General features: G+C 43.5%; 1 protein-coding gene across 2 annotated transcripts in view; it reads right to left on the reverse strand.

The window, feature by feature from the left end:
* CRH (corticotropin releasing hormone) overlaps positions 1–17,997 on the reverse strand; it is a 310,403-nt gene that overhangs the window by 89,539 nt on the left and 202,867 nt on the right. The gene's annotated exons all lie outside the window — the stretch shown is intronic.

Consider the following 17,997-nt stretch of genomic DNA (forward strand, 5'->3'; position numbering starts at 1 on the left):
GAAGAAGGGAAAAAAAAGTTAGAGAGAGGGAAGGAGGCAAACCATGAGAGACTCTTAAATACTGAGAACAAACTGAGGGTTGGTGGGGGATGGGGGAGAGGGGAAAGTGGGTAATGGGCATTGAGGGCACTGTTGGAATGAGCACTGGGTGTTGTAAGGAAACCAATTTGACAATAAATTATATAAAAAATAAATAAATAAGTGAATAAACCAGGGTGCCTAGGTGGCTTAAAAAAATATATCACTTACCATTTCACTTGAAATAAAATCTCCCGTTTACCAGACCTTACAAGGGTATGGCCCTTGCCTGTCTGAGTGACCTCCCAACCCTCTCCCCTCATCACTGTGCTTCAGCTACCAGAGCCCCCTCATGACCTAAAGGGCTGAGCTCACCCTGCTCTTTCTTAGCCTGAGATGTCCCCTGAGTTCTTTGCAAGGCTGACTATTAGATCTCAACTAGGCCAGTACCTCCTCAGTAGTGTCACCCTTAACACCCCAAACCCCAAAGACACATTGTTAATCTCACCACCTGGTTTTATTTTTTTCATGGAAGCATTACCATCTGAACTTATTTTTTCCTCATTGTTTTCTTGTTTATGTTGCTTCTTCCTGCCAGAATGTGAGCTCCACGAGAGGGGGACCTTGTCCCATTACCTCATCAAGCTCTTACTGTGTCCCAGTCTTGATTTCATACCACACAATCACACCTTCATGCTATCCCCCCTACACTAGGAGGCCCCATGTCACAGAAGGGACTGGCCTGGCACCACAGTGCCTGTGGATGACATTTCGACCCAGAACCTCACATCATAAAGTGTTGCCTCTGTTAATATTTGTGGCAGAAAGGCAAAAGCAACAAAGGCAGAATAGAGGAGTTGCCTGGATCTTCCCCTATTTGTACAGTTCCTCATGCTTCAAGCCACAAAGACTCTGCCTCCCATCTGTAAAACTCCAGGCCTTCTCTCATCTAGCCAAGCCTCAGTGAGGTAACAGAAGATTTTTGGATTCCTGGGAGCCTGGAATATATGTCCTTTCTACTCATTGGAGTATTATCTGGAGCACTGAGCATGAGGCACAGCATCCGACCTGAGCCAGCCCTCAATAAAATAAATACGTGTTGACTAAGTAAATAAGAGTGAGCACAGCGGAAGGTGAGGGTGAGGGCAATCAAGTTGCTTGAAGTCCCTGATGGCACAGTCCATCAAGGTGCCTTGGAGAGTACTACAGCAGGGCTCAAACTTAAACATGCACCTGAATCACCCTGGAGGACTTCTTAAAAATATTGATTTTCTGGATCTCAGCCTCCCAGATTCTGTACGTCCAGGCTGGGGAGTTGATGTACAGCCAGGCTGGGGAATCACAGTATCCAATATTAAGGATTTATTGATTATTGGAATCCATATGAGGATTTTCTCCTTTATTTGGTCAATGGCCCAGAATTTCTGGATAATGACAAAGCTGTGCCATTCTCTGTGCTGTATGGAACCTTGTGCCCTGTGGTCATCTGGTTAGATGTTAGCTGATATTAACAGTAATAAAGCCTTTCCCTTAAACCTTCTGAGTATCTTCTACTGAGGAATCTAGTTCTGCCATCTTACGGTGAATGGTTGGCTTACAGGTCTTGAGCTGAGTATAATATAATTCACCTAGTTATGAGGAGGAAAATGACTATAACCTTCCTGAATGTAGCCAGCAGCTGCTGGGGGAGGCCAGGCCCTCAGCTCAGGCTGGGAGAAAGTGAGTTCTTCAAAAGAAGCATATCAAGTGCTGCAAGAGTCACTTGAAAAGGTGACAGAAAAATACCAATGGAAAACCTGTCTTAAGGTAATCTGAAAGTAAGTCTTAAAAGAGGGCCAGTTTGAGAAAATGTAAGGTATCAAATACCAAGCATTGACCTCCCAGCAGAGAGCCCAAAACAATACAGTGGTCCTTCCAGCAGGCAAGATATACCTAATACCACTGATAAGATTAAGAATGTACAGTTGTGAGGTAGTTTTCCTTCAGAGAGGTCAAAGTATTTTCCTATATTGTCTCACCACAATCTGATTGGATGACTATGGCTGTGACTGAGGTAAGGAAACTGAGGCATAGGGAGACTAAGCAAAATGAAGCTGCCTGCACAATCCACCTGGTAAAAGTCAAACCCTACACCAGGGGGTCTCCAGATTTACAGCTCAGGATTCTGTCCACTGACATTAGCCCATATCTCAAAATTATAGGGATGAAGGATAGTATAGATCAGTAAGATCAGAAGAATGAGGTATCTGGATTAGGAGGTGTTAGGCTCAGACTGCCAGACTAGCTCAGATCTCTAAGATGCGTTCCCCAAAGACCGCCCTATGACCAAACACATCCACCTCTTAGCCCAGCCCTGGGTCAGCAAGACTTAGCGGCCAGATGAGGTCTGTCTGCTGTGAACCAGGGATCCCAGAGTGGGGCCCCCTCAGGTTGCAACACAGCCCCTCGGACCACAGCAAAGGGTGGGGAGAATCCTCTAGGCCACGCTCAGCCTTGTCTTCTTCTCTACACTTTTCACAGATGACTCTACACCAGGCAAGAGTCTGGACAGGGTCCCCTAAGGTCCTCACATTTATCCAGCGCTCTGCACAAATTTTTTTTAGGTTTATTTATTTATTTTGAGAGAGAAAGAGAGAGCGAGCGAGCAAGCAGGAGAGGGGCAGAGAGACAGAGAAAGAGAGAATCCCAAGTAGGCTCTGCACTATCAGTGAGGAGCCCGACACAGGGCTGGAACTCACCAACTGTGAGATCATGACCTGAGCTGAAACCAAGAGTCAGACACTTAACCGACTGAGCCATTCAGGCGCCCCCAGATTTCTCTACTGAGATGTTTCACTGGCTCCTCAAACTTAGCAAGGCCTAGAACAGCACCAATCTTCCCCAGCAGGCAAGTGCTCCTCTTCTGTCTTCCCTATTTCAGCATCCCTTCCCTTCACCAGCATCCACCATGCTTGGTATTCCCTGACCCCTCCATTCTGTGCCACATACAGCCAGTCACCATCTCCCCAGCAGCACCTCCTCCTGGTCCCTTTTCTCTTACCCACTGCCTTGATTCTGGATTTCATCACTCCCTGCCAAGGTTGCCACAGCAACCTCCCTCCTTAAGCCCCACAGGCCACAATACATCTCTGCAATGCTGCCACGCTGGCTGTGACAGAGTTCCTTCATAGCTCCCCATCACTTTTGGAATTAACCCCACTCCTTAGTATGGCATAGGCCAAGATCTTCATGATTTAAGCAATACACCCTCTTCTCCAGCCTTTTTATACTAGGAAGTGGGAAACTAATTCAAGGAATCAGAGATTATCCAGGTGGAGAAGGCAGGGAAGGGCCCTTCAGTCTTCTTACACCTCCACTCCTACCATGGCCTTACCCTGTTCCTATGCCCCAGTTGTACCAACAAGCAATATATCATGTCCCTGTCTCCTTGCCTGGGCTGGGGCCTCCCTCCCCCTTTTTCTCCACCTGGATAACCCCAAGTCCAGGTATTAGTTTCCTAGTTATTGCCACAATAACATACTGCAAATTGGTTGGCTTAGGACAGAAATTTATTATCTCAGGGTTCTGGAGGCCAGAAGTCTGAAATCAAGGTGTCAGCAGGGCTGTATTCTCTCTGGAGGTGCTAGGGGAAGGAAAAGTTCCAGGACTCTTTCCTAGCTTCTGATAGCTCCTTGGCTTGTGGCAGCATAATTCGATCTTCCTGTGGCATTACCCCTGTGTGTATGTGTATGTGTCTTTGTGTCTAAATCTTCCCCCTTTTATCAGGATACATACTGGATTAGGGCACATGCTAATGACCTCAATTTAACTTGATTACCTCATAAAGACCCTAACTCCAAATAAGGTCACATTCTAAGGTACTGGGGGTTAGGACTCCCACTTATCTTCTGCAGAAGGGACGCTATTCAACTCATAACAGTCAAAGCCACAGCTTAGGCGTCATTTCCTGGCTGCGCCGGGCTCGGTGCCCCTTCCCCTATGCTTCTCTAGTCCCTGTCATATCATACTGTAAAGTCTACTTGTCTGTGTCCTCCACCCTACCATGACTCTGAGAAAAGGAACCAATAGCCTCCCCTCTGTAGTTCCAGGTCCTCCTCAGCCCATTGCTGGGTACATCATGGGCATCAAACGTTTGTTGACGAATGAACACAGATGGTGATGGATTTTGCAAGCTGTGCCGCTGGCCCCATTACCTTCCTTCACCACAGGAGTGCAAGGGAACACATGGTCAGCAGGATTGAGTGACCTCTGTCCAGACTTTAGCCTCAAGGGCAACTAGGTGAGCTGGAAAATTCAGTCCATTTGTCTCATACCAGCATGGTTCTGACAGCTGGAAACTTCAGCAAAGACAGGAACCCATGGGGTGAAACTTCAGGAGCTCCAAACCTTTGCCTTGAACACCATCTTTCAAGCTGTATTCATGAATGGTTGCCAAAAACAAAGATTTATTTTTCTGGTTGTTTTTCTTACTGACCTTTCTTTGAGCCTTGTGGACCCATTCTTCTAGGTGAAGATCCTTCAGGTAGAACAGCAACTGTAGGCTCAGGACTACAATGTGCAGCTCACTTCCCCTCCAGCATATGGAGAAGTCATTGCTTCTTCACATCCACACCCCCTGTACGCCAAAGCCTACCTGGAGCTGGCCTCAGTCCCTGCTGTGGCTAGAGCAGCCAAGAGCAGTGCTTGGTGCCAGCTCCTTTGCTTCTGTATGTTGCACTTGGCTTTCTCAAAGCAAGTTTTGAAATTAAAAACCACTATCTTCCACCTCGGTTACAGTAATACTAGTGGAAGATTCATTTGGAAGCATAGGTCACAGCTGTCCTTCAACAACTGCCATGCCTAAGATTGTGCCTGTGTTGACTCTCTCATCTCCAACTAAATGGACTGTGAAACAGGGCTGTTGCCTCTGTGCAGGGCTTCTCACCCAAGTGAGTCTAGTTCATGAACATTTGTTTATTTTTTTTTTAATTTTTTTTTAATGTTTATTTATTTTTGAGATAGAGAGAGACAGAGCATGAATGGGGGAGGGGCAGAGAGAGAGGGAGACACAGAATCGGAAGCAGGCTCCAGGCTCTGAGCCATCAGCCCAGAGCCTGACGCGGGGCTCGAACTCATGAACCATGAGATGGTGACCTGAGTTGAAGTCAGACACTCAACCGACTGAGCCACCCAGGCGCCCCCATGAACATTTGTTTAAAAGCACTCTTTTGTTCCCAATGTGCTCTGGTGGGTTTGTGGCAGCATAATTCCAATTTTTCTTATATACATCCTTTTGATGTGCTAAGATCCCCTATGGTGATGGCAAAGGATGTGATCAGGTTGAAAGGACCAATGCAACAAAGGCGGAAACATACTCATTCAGGAAGAATCCTGCCACTTCCATCTGCAGATTCTTTAATGTTCTCGATAATAGGGATTCCCCATCCTTAGAGCCTTTGCTTCCCACCACTTGTTGTGATACTAATAATGGCTAGCTTTATATTGTGTATCATCTCATTAATAATAATTGTGGTCATTTATTAACTATCTGTTAAGTACCATTAAGCCTTCACAGCAGTCCTAAATGAAGCAATTAGGCAAGAAAATGAAATAAAATGCATCCAAATTGGAAAGAAAGAACTAAAACTGTCTCTGTTGGCAGAATTCATGATGTTATATATAGAAAACTCAAAGATCCACCAAAAAATTGTTAAAACTAATACACAGGGGCGCCTGGGTGGCGCAGTTGGTTAAGCGTCCGACTTCAGCCAGGTCACGATCTCGCGTTCCGTGAGTTCGAGCCCCGCGTCAGGCTCTGGGCTGATGGCTCGGAGCCTGGAGCCTGTTTCTGATTCTGTGTCTCCCTCTCTCTCTGCCCCTCCCCCGTTCATGCTCTGTCTCTCTCTGTCCCAAAAATAAATAAAAAAACGTTGAAAAAAAAAATTAAAAAAAAAAAAAAAACTAATACACAAATTCAGTATCATTGCAGGATACAAAATTAACATAAAAATCAATTGCATTTCTATGTAACAACATGAAAATATCTGAAAGAAAAAGAAATAATCCCATTTACAACAGCATCAAAAACAATAAAATACTTAGGAATACATTTAACCAAGAAGGTAAAAGATCTGTTACACTGAAAACTTTAACTTACTGATGAAAGAAGCTGAAGAAGACACAAATAAATGGAAACATATCCAATGTCTGTGGATCAGAACTAATACTGTTAAAATGTCCATACTACCCAAAACTATCTATAGATTCAATGCACTATCAAAATTCCAATGGCACTTTTCATAGATACAGAGAAAAAAATTCTAAATTTCATATGGATACACAAAAGACCCTGAATATTCCAAGCAATTTTGAGAAAGGAGAACAAAGTTGGAAGTATTTCACTTGTTGATTTTAAACTATATTGGGCGCGTGGGTGGCTCAGTAGGTTAAGCGGCCGACTTCAGCCCAGGTCACGATCTCGCGGTCTGTGAGTTCGAGCCCCGCCTCGGGCTCTGGACTGATGGCTCAGAGCCTGGATGCCTGCTTCTGATTCTGTGTCTCCTTCTCTCTCCGCCCCTCCCCCGTTCATGCTCTGTCTCTCTCTGTCTCAAAAATAAATAAAAGTTAAAAAAAAAAATTTAAACTATATTACATGAGGATCCTGGGAAGATGGCGACGTAGGAGGACACTGGGCTCACCGCGCGTCCTGCTGATCACTAAGATTCCACCTACACATGCCTAAATAACCCAGAAAACCGCCAGAAGACTAGCAGAACGGAGTCTCCGGAAGCAAGCGCAGACAAGAGGCCCACGGAAGAGGGTAGGAAGGGCGGAGAGGCAGTGCGCGCTCAACGGACTGGCGGGAGGGAGCCGGGGCGGAGGGGCGGTCTGCCGGCCCAGCAGAGCCCCCGAGTCTGGCTTGCAAAAGCGGAGGGGCCGGACAGAGTGTGTTCCGACAGCAAGTGGGACTTGATATCTGGAAGGTTATAAGCTAACAGCTCTGCTCAGAGAACGGGAGGGCTGGAGGACAACGGGAGGGAGAGTTGTTGAGACCCTGATGAGAGACCTCATCTTGGCGGGGAACAAAGGCGCTCGCCAGCGCCATCTCCCTCGCCCATCCCCCAGCCAAAATCCCAAAGGGAACCAGTTCCTGCCAGGGAACTTGCTTGCACTGCGCAAACACCCAAAGCTGTGCTTCTGCAGATCCATCCCTCCGGCGAGTCTGACTCCCTCCCGGTGCCGCAGGGCCCCTCCCGAAGCGGATCTCCAAAGGAAAAGCAAGCTGAGCCTGCCCCTCCCGCCACAGTGCACCTTGCCGATCCACCCCAGCTAATATGCCAGATCCCCAGCACCACAAGCCTGGCAGTGTGCAAGTAGCCCAGACGGGCCACGCCACCCCACAGTGAATCCCGCGCCTAGGAGAGGGGAAGAGAAGGCACACACCAGTCTGACTGTGGCCCCAGCGGTGGGCTGGGGGCAGACATCAGGTCTGACTGTAGCCCAGCCCACGAACGCAGTTATTCAAGACAGCACAGGGGAAGTGCCCCACAGTCCCACACCACTCCAGGGACTATCCAAAATGATGAAACGTAAGAATTCTCCTCAGAAAAACGTCCAGGAAATAACAACAGCTAACGAACTGATCAAAAATGATTTAAACAATAACAGAAAGTGAATTTAGAATAATAGTCATAAAATTAATCGCTGGGCTTGAAAACAGTATAAAGGACAGCAGAGAATCTCTTGCTACAGAGATCAAGGGATTAAGGAACAGCCAGGAGGAGCTAAAAAATGCTATCAATGAACTGCAAAATAAAATGGAAACAACTACGGCTCGGATTGAAGAGGCAGAGGAGAGAATAGGTGAACTAGAAGATAAAATTATGGAAAAAGAAGAAGCTGAGAAAAAGAGAAATAAAAAAATCCAGGAGTATGAGGGGAAAATTAGAGAAATAAGTGACGCACTAAAGAGAAATAACATATGCATAATTGGTATTCCAGAGGAGGAAGAGAGAGGGAAAGGTGCTGAAGGTGTACTTGAAGAAATAATAGCTGAGAACTTCCTGGATCTGGGGAAGGAAAAAGGCATTGAAATCCAAGAGGCACAGAGAACTCCCTTCAGACGTAACTTGAATCGATCTTCTGCACGACATATCATAGTGAAACTGGCAAAATACAAGGATAAAGAGAAAATTCTCAAAGCAGCTACAGATAAACATGCTCTAACATACAAAGGGGGACCTATAAGACTCGTGACTGATCTCTCTACTGAAACTTGGCAGGCCAGAAATGAATGGCAGGAGATCTTCAATGTGATGAACAGAAAAAAATATGCAGCCGAGAATCCTTTATCCAGCAAGTCTGTCATTTAGAATAGAAGGAGAGATAGAGGTCTTCCCAACAAAAACTGAAGGAATTCGTTACCACTAAACCAGCCCTACAAGAGATCCTAAAGGGGATCCTGTGAGACAAAGTACCAGAGACATCGCCACAAGCATGAAACCTACAGACATCACAATGACTCTAAGCCCATATCTTTTAATAATAACACTGAATGTAAACGGACTAAATGCACCAACCAAAAGACATAGGGTATCAGAATGGATAAAAAAACAAGACCCATCTATTTGCTGTCTACAAGAGACTCATTTTAGACCTGAGGACACCTTCAGATTGAGAGTGAGGGGATGGAGAACTATTTATCATGCCACTGGAAGTCAAAAGAAAGCTGGAGTAGCTATACTTATATCAGACAAACTAGACTTTAAATTAAAGGCTGTAACAAGAGATGAAGAAGGGCATTATATAATAATTACAGGGTCTATCCATCAGGAAGAGCTAACAATTATAAATGTCTATACACCGAATACAGGAGCCCCCAAATATATAAAACAATTACTCATAAACATAAGCAACCTTATTGATAAGAATGTGGTAATTGCAGGGGACTTTAACACTCCACTTACAGAAACGGATAGATCATCTAGACACACAGTCAATAAAGAAACAAGGGCCCTGAATGATACATTGGATCAGATGGACTTGACAGATATATTTAGAACTCTGCATCCCAAAGCAACAGAATATACTTTCTTCTCGAGTGCACATGGAACATTCTCCAAGATAGATCACATACTGGGTCACAAAACAGCCCTTCATAAGTATACAAGAATTTAAATCATACCATGCATACTTTCAGACCACAATGCTATGAAGCTTGAAATCAACCACAGGAAAAAGTCTGGAAAACCTCCAAAAACATGGAGGTTAAAGAACACCCTACTAAAGAATGAATGGGTCAACCAGGCAATTAGAGAAGAAATTAAAAAATATATGCAAACAAATGAAAATGAAAATACAACAATCCAAACCCTGTGGGATGCAGCGAAGGCAGTCCTGAGAGGAAAATACATTGCAATCCAGGCCTATCTCAAGAAACAAGAAAAATCCCAAATACAAAATCTAACAGCACACCTACAGGAAACAGAAGCAGAACAGCAAAGACAGCCTAAATCCAGCAGAAGAAGAGAAATAATAAAGATCAGAGCTGAAATAAACAATATAGAATCTAAAAAAACCTGTAGAGCAGATCAACGAAACCAAGAGTTGGTTTTTTGAAAAAATAAACAAAATTGATAAACCTTTAGCCAGGCTTCTCAAAAAGAAAAGGGAGACGACTCAAATAGATAAAATCATGAATGAAAGTGGAATTATTACAACCAATCCCTCAGAGATACAAGCAATTATCAGGGAATACTATGAAAAATTATATGCCAACAAAATGGACAACCTGGAAGAAATGGACAAATTCCTAAACATCCACACGCTTCCAAAACTCAATCAGGAGGAAATAGAAAGCTTGAACAGACCCATAACCAGCGAAGAAATTGAATCAGTCATCAAAAATCTCCCAACAAATAAGAGTCCAGGACCAGATGGCTTCCCAGGGGAGTTCTACCAGACGTTTAAAGCAGAGATATACCTATCCTTCTCAAGCTATTCCAAAAAATAGAAAGGGAAGGAAAACTTCCAGACTCATTCTATGAAGCCAGTATTACTTTGATTCCTAAACCAGACAGAGACCCAGTAAAATAAGAGAAATACAGGCCAATATCCCTGATGAATATGGATGCAAAAATTCTCAGTAAGATACTAGCAAATCGAATTCAACAGCATATAAAAAGAATTATTCACCATGATCAAGTGGGATTCATTCCTGGGATGCAGGGCTGGTTCAATATTCGCAAATCAATCAATGTGATACATCACGTTAATAAAAGAAAAGATAAGAACCATATGATCCTGTCAATCGATGCAGAAAAGGCCTTTGACAAAATTCAGCACCCTTTCTTAATAAAAACCCTTGAGAAAGTCGGGATAGAAGGAACATACTTAAAGATCATAAAAGCCATTTATGAAAAGCCCACAGCTAACATCATCCTCAAATGGGGAAAAACTGAGAGCTTTTTCCCTGAGATCAGGAACACGACAGGGATGTCCACTCTCACCACTGTTGTTTAACATAGTGTTGGAAGTTCTAGCATCAGCAATCAGACAACAAAAGGAAATCAAAGGCATCAAAATTGGCAAGATGAAGTTAAGCTTTCACTTTTCGCAGATGACATGACATTATACATGGAAAATCCGATAGACTCCACCAGAAGTCTGCCTAGAACTGATACATGAATTTAGCAAAGTTGCAGGATACAAAATCAATGTACAGAAATCAGTTGCATTCTTATACACTAATAATGAAGCAACAGAAAGACAAAGAAACTGATCCCATTCATAATTGCACCAAGAAGCATAAAATACCTAGGAATAAATCTAACCAAAGATGTAAAAGATCTGTATGCTGAAAACTATAGAAAGCTTATGAAGGAAATTGAAGAAGATACAAAGAAATGGAAAAACATTCCGTGCTCATGGATTGGAAGAATAAATATTATTAAAATGTCAATACTACCCAAAGCTATCTACACATTCAATGCAATCCCAATCAAAATTGCACCAGCATTCTTCTCGAAACTAGAACAAGCAATCCTAAAATTCATAAGGCCCGAATAGCCAAAGTAATTTTGAAGAAGAAGACCAAAGCAGGAGGCATCACAATCCCAGACTTTAGCCTCTACTACAAAGCTGTAATCATCAAGACAGCGTGGTATTGGCACAAAAATAGATGCATAGACCACTGGAATAGAATAGAAACCCCAGAACTAGACCCACAAACGTATGGCCAACTAATCTTTGACAAAGCAGGAAAGAATATCCAATGGAATAAAGACAGTCTCTTCAGCAAGTGGTGCTGGGAAAACTGGACAGCGACATGCAGAATGAGCCTGGACTACTTTCTTACACCATACACAAAAATAAACTCAAAATGGATGAAAGACCTAAATGTAAGACAGGAAGCCATCAAAATCCTCGAGGAGAAAGCAGGCAAAAACCTCTTTGATCTTGGCCACAGCAACTTCTTACTCAACACATCTCTGGAAGCAAGGGAAACAAAAGCAAAAATGAACTATTGGGACCTGATCAAAATAAAAATCTTCTGCACAGCTAAGGAAACAATCAGCAAAATCAGAACACAGTCAAAAATAAAACTTTGAATGGAACAAAACTTAACTCTGTCCTCTTGGACTTCCAGCACAGAGCACATAAACTGATCTTACTGACATAACTGGAATCTCCCTCAATTGTCTCCTCCACCCCCTGCCACCCCCAGTTGTTGACGCACATGGTGGGATGAGGCAAGGAGACTGTGTGGAAGCAGAGAATGAAGCAGCTCCAAAGAGATGAAAATAACTTCCCTGTACCAAAGTAAACCTCCAGCATATTGGACCCTGTGCGGATACTTGCACTGCCGCAATGGAACAGCTGTCCCCACAGGCTCCTGTCCCCACACTTTCTACAGACTATGCAGAAATGACACAGGTTCCTATATGCCTCACAAGGAAAGTAACCCAGCTCCCACCAGGCGAGTAAAGGCAAACATATGTCATGGGCTCCTACAGAAGTCAATCCTCCCACCAAGGCAAGATGCCAGACTGGACAGCAGTCCAGGGTTTGAGTCCCAAAGGTTTGCAGGAACTGGGTACCTAAAGAGAGGAAGCTGAGACATGGCCTCAGCTGACCCCAGTGGACAGGACCAAACAGATTATTTTTTTTAATTCACTTTTAATTCATGCATGTGGATAAAATAGTTATGGGCCCGGGAACATTTACCACACTGGAATCATAACACTTAATTAAAGCATTGTTGACCCTGCAGGAGAAGCTGGAGGCACTAAAGGAGGAGAAGAGCTTGCATCTCCTTTGCTTAAAGCCTTTCAGTGGCTTACATTCTCTTTGGGAGGAAGTCCCAGCATCTTGGCCTGCACAATGTGGCTCCTACCCTAACCTCAAGCCACCCCGTGCCCATGCTCCTGAGCTTCCATATATGTCCTAACACATCTTGCTCTCCTGTCTACAAAGTAGTTGTGCCTGTACCCAGAACATTACCTCCATGCCCGCCTTACCAGCTGACAGCTGCTCGTCATTCACATCTCTACTTACCACCTCCTCCTGGAGCCCTCTGAGCTCCCCCCATGTGCGGGTCAGACACTTCTAAGTTCTTTCCTAACACCTCTGCTCCCTACTGAAGCACTCATGCTGATGGAAATTGCTTGTTACCAGACAGAAAGCTCCCTGAGGGTAGGAGCCAGATCACTGTGTCATTACTGTGCATCAAGTGAGCAATATCATACTGAAAACACAAATTAATAAATGAATGGAGTAAATGCATTTAGGGATAAAGCTTGGTTTATTCTTTCTGCCTCTGAGAGGTCTCTTCCATCTGCTCTAAAAATGGATCCCTCTCATCTTGTTGGCAGGTCTGTCCAAGCAGGGAGTGCCAAGCCAAGGATCCACTCAAATTCTTTGAGTTTCGACTGTCTCCCACTAAAAATATAATCCATAAACCCAGGCCAAGGTTCCATCCATCAGACACCAAAGGCCAAGCCTGACATCATCAATAACAGGGCTGATCTTGCCGTCAGCACCAGGAAATGAAGAGTGATACAGGCCCAGTAGCTCAGGGACACCAGCAGCTGTACCAGCTCTGATGGATTGCCTTGGATGCACAAAGAGCATGCCTAAGAAGCAAAGAGGTCTGCTGTGCAGCAAGATGAGAATTGCACGGATATGAAGCTTAGCTTCCCACAGGTTGAGAGAAATTTGTAAACTGCTACTTTGTCATTTAGATGTATATGCATTTTTCATCTGGATTAAAGATACACTACATTTTCTTTACAAACAAAACCATGCTGCCAATTAACAACGACTGCTCAGGAAATGGAAACCCAATGTAGATTCCTTATAATACTACAGCAGTGGAGTAAGCTGTCTCTTTATTAAGGTTAATCTAATTAGACTGGAGACTGTTTTGGCATTTTTCTGCCTTTGGAGTTGTCTGACAATGTGCCAGTGAACCCAACTGTGGCAGCCACCCTTGCACAAACTCTACACCAGAGGACTCACACCCAACATCCTCCCCAACCTTGAAAAGTGGTCCAGAGAAGATACCCTTTAGGCTCTTCACCAAGTTCTCAACAGTCTCCCTTCCCCAGAAAACATCCTCTGCCAAGCTAGACATTCAGGCATATTTGTACTCTGCGCCCTACCCTCCTGGCTACAGGTGACCTGTGTTGGGCCAGAGCTGGATATTTGGAATTGGGGCTAAGAGTGTCCAGTTTTAATCTGGGCTGGTCCCTTGAGCAGACAACGTCCAAGGGCCTTGAGGAGAGCCATTTTCAGCCAATTTCTGAGGAGCAGAGCAAGCCAGTGTGTGGAAAAAAGAAGCTGGAAGCAGCTGTGTAAGTAACAGTGACAAGAGAGGGACCTGCTGGGTTCCCTCACCTAGACCCACACTGCTCCCTTTCTCTAACACTTTCCCTCCTGGTCTAGATTCCTGTCCATTGTAAATGAATTACTGGACACCCTCAGACTCCATGGAGATCTGCTTCTGCCTGACTGATCCTCCTTGACTTGAATGAAAGCTGGATCGGAAGAGCATCAATTTCGGTACTATACCACATTTACCTCCCCAGATCATGAGTGCACAGACACATTGCTTCCCCAGCACTTGGATGTGCTCAACACCTATTTACTGAATGAGTAATGATATCATCTTACTTGAAGGCCTCTCAGTGGAGGCTGCTCATTCACTTGCTTCCCACACACCATGAAGACAGGTGGACATTCTTCCTTTCCTACTTACTACTGCTGCTTCCGACACCACTCCTCCTCCCTTATAAAAACACAAACCCAAACAAAAAGCCAGCAGCAGCTATTCCTCTCCAAGGTGTGTGACATCACAGTCATCCACCCATCTCAGCTGCATTTCTCAAATGAGTTCTCCCCATCTTACATTGGACCTTCATCGGCCCATGGTCTAATTCCAATCATCAGTAATTCTTCCTCAGAGTTACACAGAATCCATTTTGGGGTAACATTTGGGAATGGCTTGGTGAGAAGTGATATCTGGTTCAGGGTAGCTACATGGCTGAGATTTCATATGCTAAGTAAAGAGGAGAATTGAGTCAATTCTGGTCAGTTTGGCTCATGAAAGCAGCTAAACTAGAATGTACCCTAGTAGAGTGCCTTAATTCCTCACTAAAATTGAACTGAGTGGACATTACAGCTTTTGGCAGTTCTCTAAGACAATTTATTAGGCACCATGAATAATATCCCAGATTCTTTATATTCTATCAGCACCAAAACATAAGATCATTCATTTATTCCCCACTGTACAGAGTCAGGATAAAGAAGATGCCTCAGGAATGACAACAGCTGTTGGTGGGGTGATCCAGTCTCCCTTTATAAGGCCTTCATAACCTGTATATGACTCAATTATCTCTGAGCAATTAAATCCTAATGGGAAGAAGTACTGCAAAGAAAACTGCAATTATACACATGTGTATAACTGAGCCTGCACCTCACTTCAACCCCCTTTTATTTCTTGGTCTCTGTGTAACATAAGAGCTGTGTATGTAGAAAGCAATAGAGTTTCCTCCCACACAGTCACAGAGCAGGTCAGTAGTGTGATTCCCTGCTTGAAGCAGAAGCTGTGGGAGGAAAAGCTGTATACCCAACATGGCAGGTAGGATACAATTTCACATGTTTTCCAGGGCCCTAGCATAACCTCAAGAAAGTAAGGAGTTGAAATTGTTTGGTACTTGAAAATCAGTCTCTTTGGTGTCCAACTACTGCCCACTTCTTTCTAAGCAAGGAGATCATGCAGATGGGTAAGAGAAGACATAGGAGGCCCTGACTGGTAAAAGTGACAATTTACATGGGGCCAAGCAATACCCTTGACCAAATCCAGATGCCTCCAAGGAAGCTCCAATGATAGTTGGGTACACAGGTCTACAGAGTCACACCCATCAATCAGCATGTGGGCACATAGAACAGTAGTAATGACCCATTCTAATATTCTGCCCAGGAGGGTCTGGCCTCTAGGTGCTCAGACCAGAGTAACATGCACCACACACACACACACACACACACACACACACACACACACACACACCCTGTTCTTGCCTCCTGAACCTGAAGCAGCTCCTGTGTGTGGTGCTATGGTACATAGGAAGAAGTCCTGGATAGTCACGGGTAGATGAGATGGCAGTGATATTTCACATCCTTTTACTCATTGGTCTTGGTTGTTGCCTAAACCGTCAAGCTCAAAACTTATAATCAAATGACAAAATTATCTAAATCATGTATATCTTACTTTCCATTTCAACGTATCATATTAATTGTATGCCATTGTATAGCTCTAAAGCATGAGATTGGCCCCCCAAATCTTTAAGGTTCCAATTGAGCATCTTAGGAAATATCAACCAAAACAGATAATATGCTGCATGAGATTCTTTTTCCAATTCAGATCCTCAACAAGACATTCAACCAAGCATGTGAGCATGTCTAAATTTGTCATTCATGGCCATGCTGCAAGCTGACTTCAGATGACTAATTACCGAGCCTTCCCTCATCGACCTTCTCCCAGGCTGTCCCCCCCTTCCAAGCTACATCTCTTGGCGCTTCCGTGCCCACTATTCCTGCCAGTCATCTCACTCCATTCCTCCACACTGTGCCAAAGAGAGGTCCTGGCCCCCTCCCCTGACAAAACATCAATTATCACTAAATTACAACGTCTCTGACACCAACCAAACTAGATATTTCAGACCTAAATTTTTTCTAGGAAGCTTGAGGCAAATTTATCAGACAGTTGCCAAAGTTTATGCTTCACTTAGAGGCAGCAACACACAGTCTGATTGAACCATTCCAGAAAGATGGTCTGGTCATTCAAAAACCTGTCAAGGGCTGAATTCAGGCAAGATTGGATTGGGGAAATGACATAGTTGATGGGAGAAAGGAGAAACCTATAGGAGCAGCAAGACTTCCCCCCTCATAGAAAAGAGAGGGGGACCAGAGAGAAGCTTACAGTAGGTATTTGGAAAGTTTAGAGTTCTGTTTTAAAGCCTTATGTCTTATTCAAAACCATTTGATGAATTAGGTTTTTTTTAAATTTTTTTTAATGTTTATTTATTATTGAGAGACAGAGAGACGCAGAGCAGGAGCATGGGAGGGGCAGAGAGAGGGGAGACACAGAATCTGAACCAGGCTCCAGGCTCTGAGGTGTCTGCACAGAGTCCAACCTGGGGCTCAAACTCACAAACCACAAGATCATGACCTGAGCTAAAGTCGGACACTTAACCAACTGAGCCACCCAGGTGCCCCTTGATGAATTAGTTTTTATATAAACTGGTATCTTCTTAGCTTTAGATTAAAATAATGTGCACAGCAATATTCACTTTAGCATTGTTTGTAATGAAAAACTGGAAGTCTATATATGAGAGAACATAGTTTAAAATAAGGTGACTTCACTCAATGGAATACTGACATAATTAAAACAAGGATTCTGAAAAGAATGTTATACTATGGAAAAGGCTTAAGATGAAATGCTAAGTCAAATGACAAAGGGAACCAAAGAATGCGTAATATATGTTATGATTTCACATTTTAAAATATAGTCTGGCACACAGTTCACCGCAACACATATGGTGGGTATGTTTAGGTAGTGGGAGTATAGACTTCTTTCCTTTTTTCTATATACCTGTGTTTTCCAAATCTAATGAACATGTACAATTTTTAATGAACATATTTTATAATAGATACTTATTTTAAAATATAAGTAAGTGGCCTCAGAGGACACTAAAAATTACATGGAATCAGAAAAAAGTAGGTAAGAAAATCACTATATGAAACTAAGCCGGTCATCCAATGAAAGATGAGGGAAAGCTGAAGTGACTTAGAAGCTACTAGGGCAAGTGCCCTCTGGAAAATAAAGAAATCATGAGACTTTATGCTGTGGATATGACCCCACATTTTTCCTTTCTCTCCTTTGCTTTATTACAGGGAAACAAAGGATCACACAACACTTATCTTCTGAGAACTAGAAGCAGACCATTGGAAGCCTGCCTTCACCTGGTCCATTTTTAATTTTTGACTCCTCTCCTACTTACAAGGGTTTTAGCACACTTTCTGCTCTGAAACTCTTGGGAACTACAGTCAGACCCCAGGCACCATACACATCCTTAAAGAGCTGCAATTCCAGAGAATGTTTCCAATCCCTAAAAAAGACTGCATTCCTGCATACTATCATCTCTCTGGGGACAAATTTCAACTTTATCTTATTCATTACTGCAACCCCAATGCCTAGCATAGTACATGGTACCAAAGGATGCTTCAAGCAATTTGTTGAATGGTTTTTAAATATTTTCTTATAATCAGGATTAGCCCTAGTAGAAACTGAAGTGAGTTTAAATTAGTAAAAATTATATTTTATCATATTTAGGCACTGGGCTTTTTTAATTTGTTATGACTATATGTTTTTTGGACAAATAACTGTACTCTTTTAATTAGTTTTAAAATTGGCCAAATTAACATGTGGTGTCACCTTTA

This window comes from Panthera tigris, chromosome F2 (genome assembly GCF_018350195.1).
Source record: "Panthera tigris isolate Pti1 chromosome F2, P.tigris_Pti1_mat1.1, whole genome shotgun sequence".
NCBI classification, from domain to species: domain Eukaryota; kingdom Metazoa; phylum Chordata; class Mammalia; order Carnivora; family Felidae; genus Panthera; species Panthera tigris.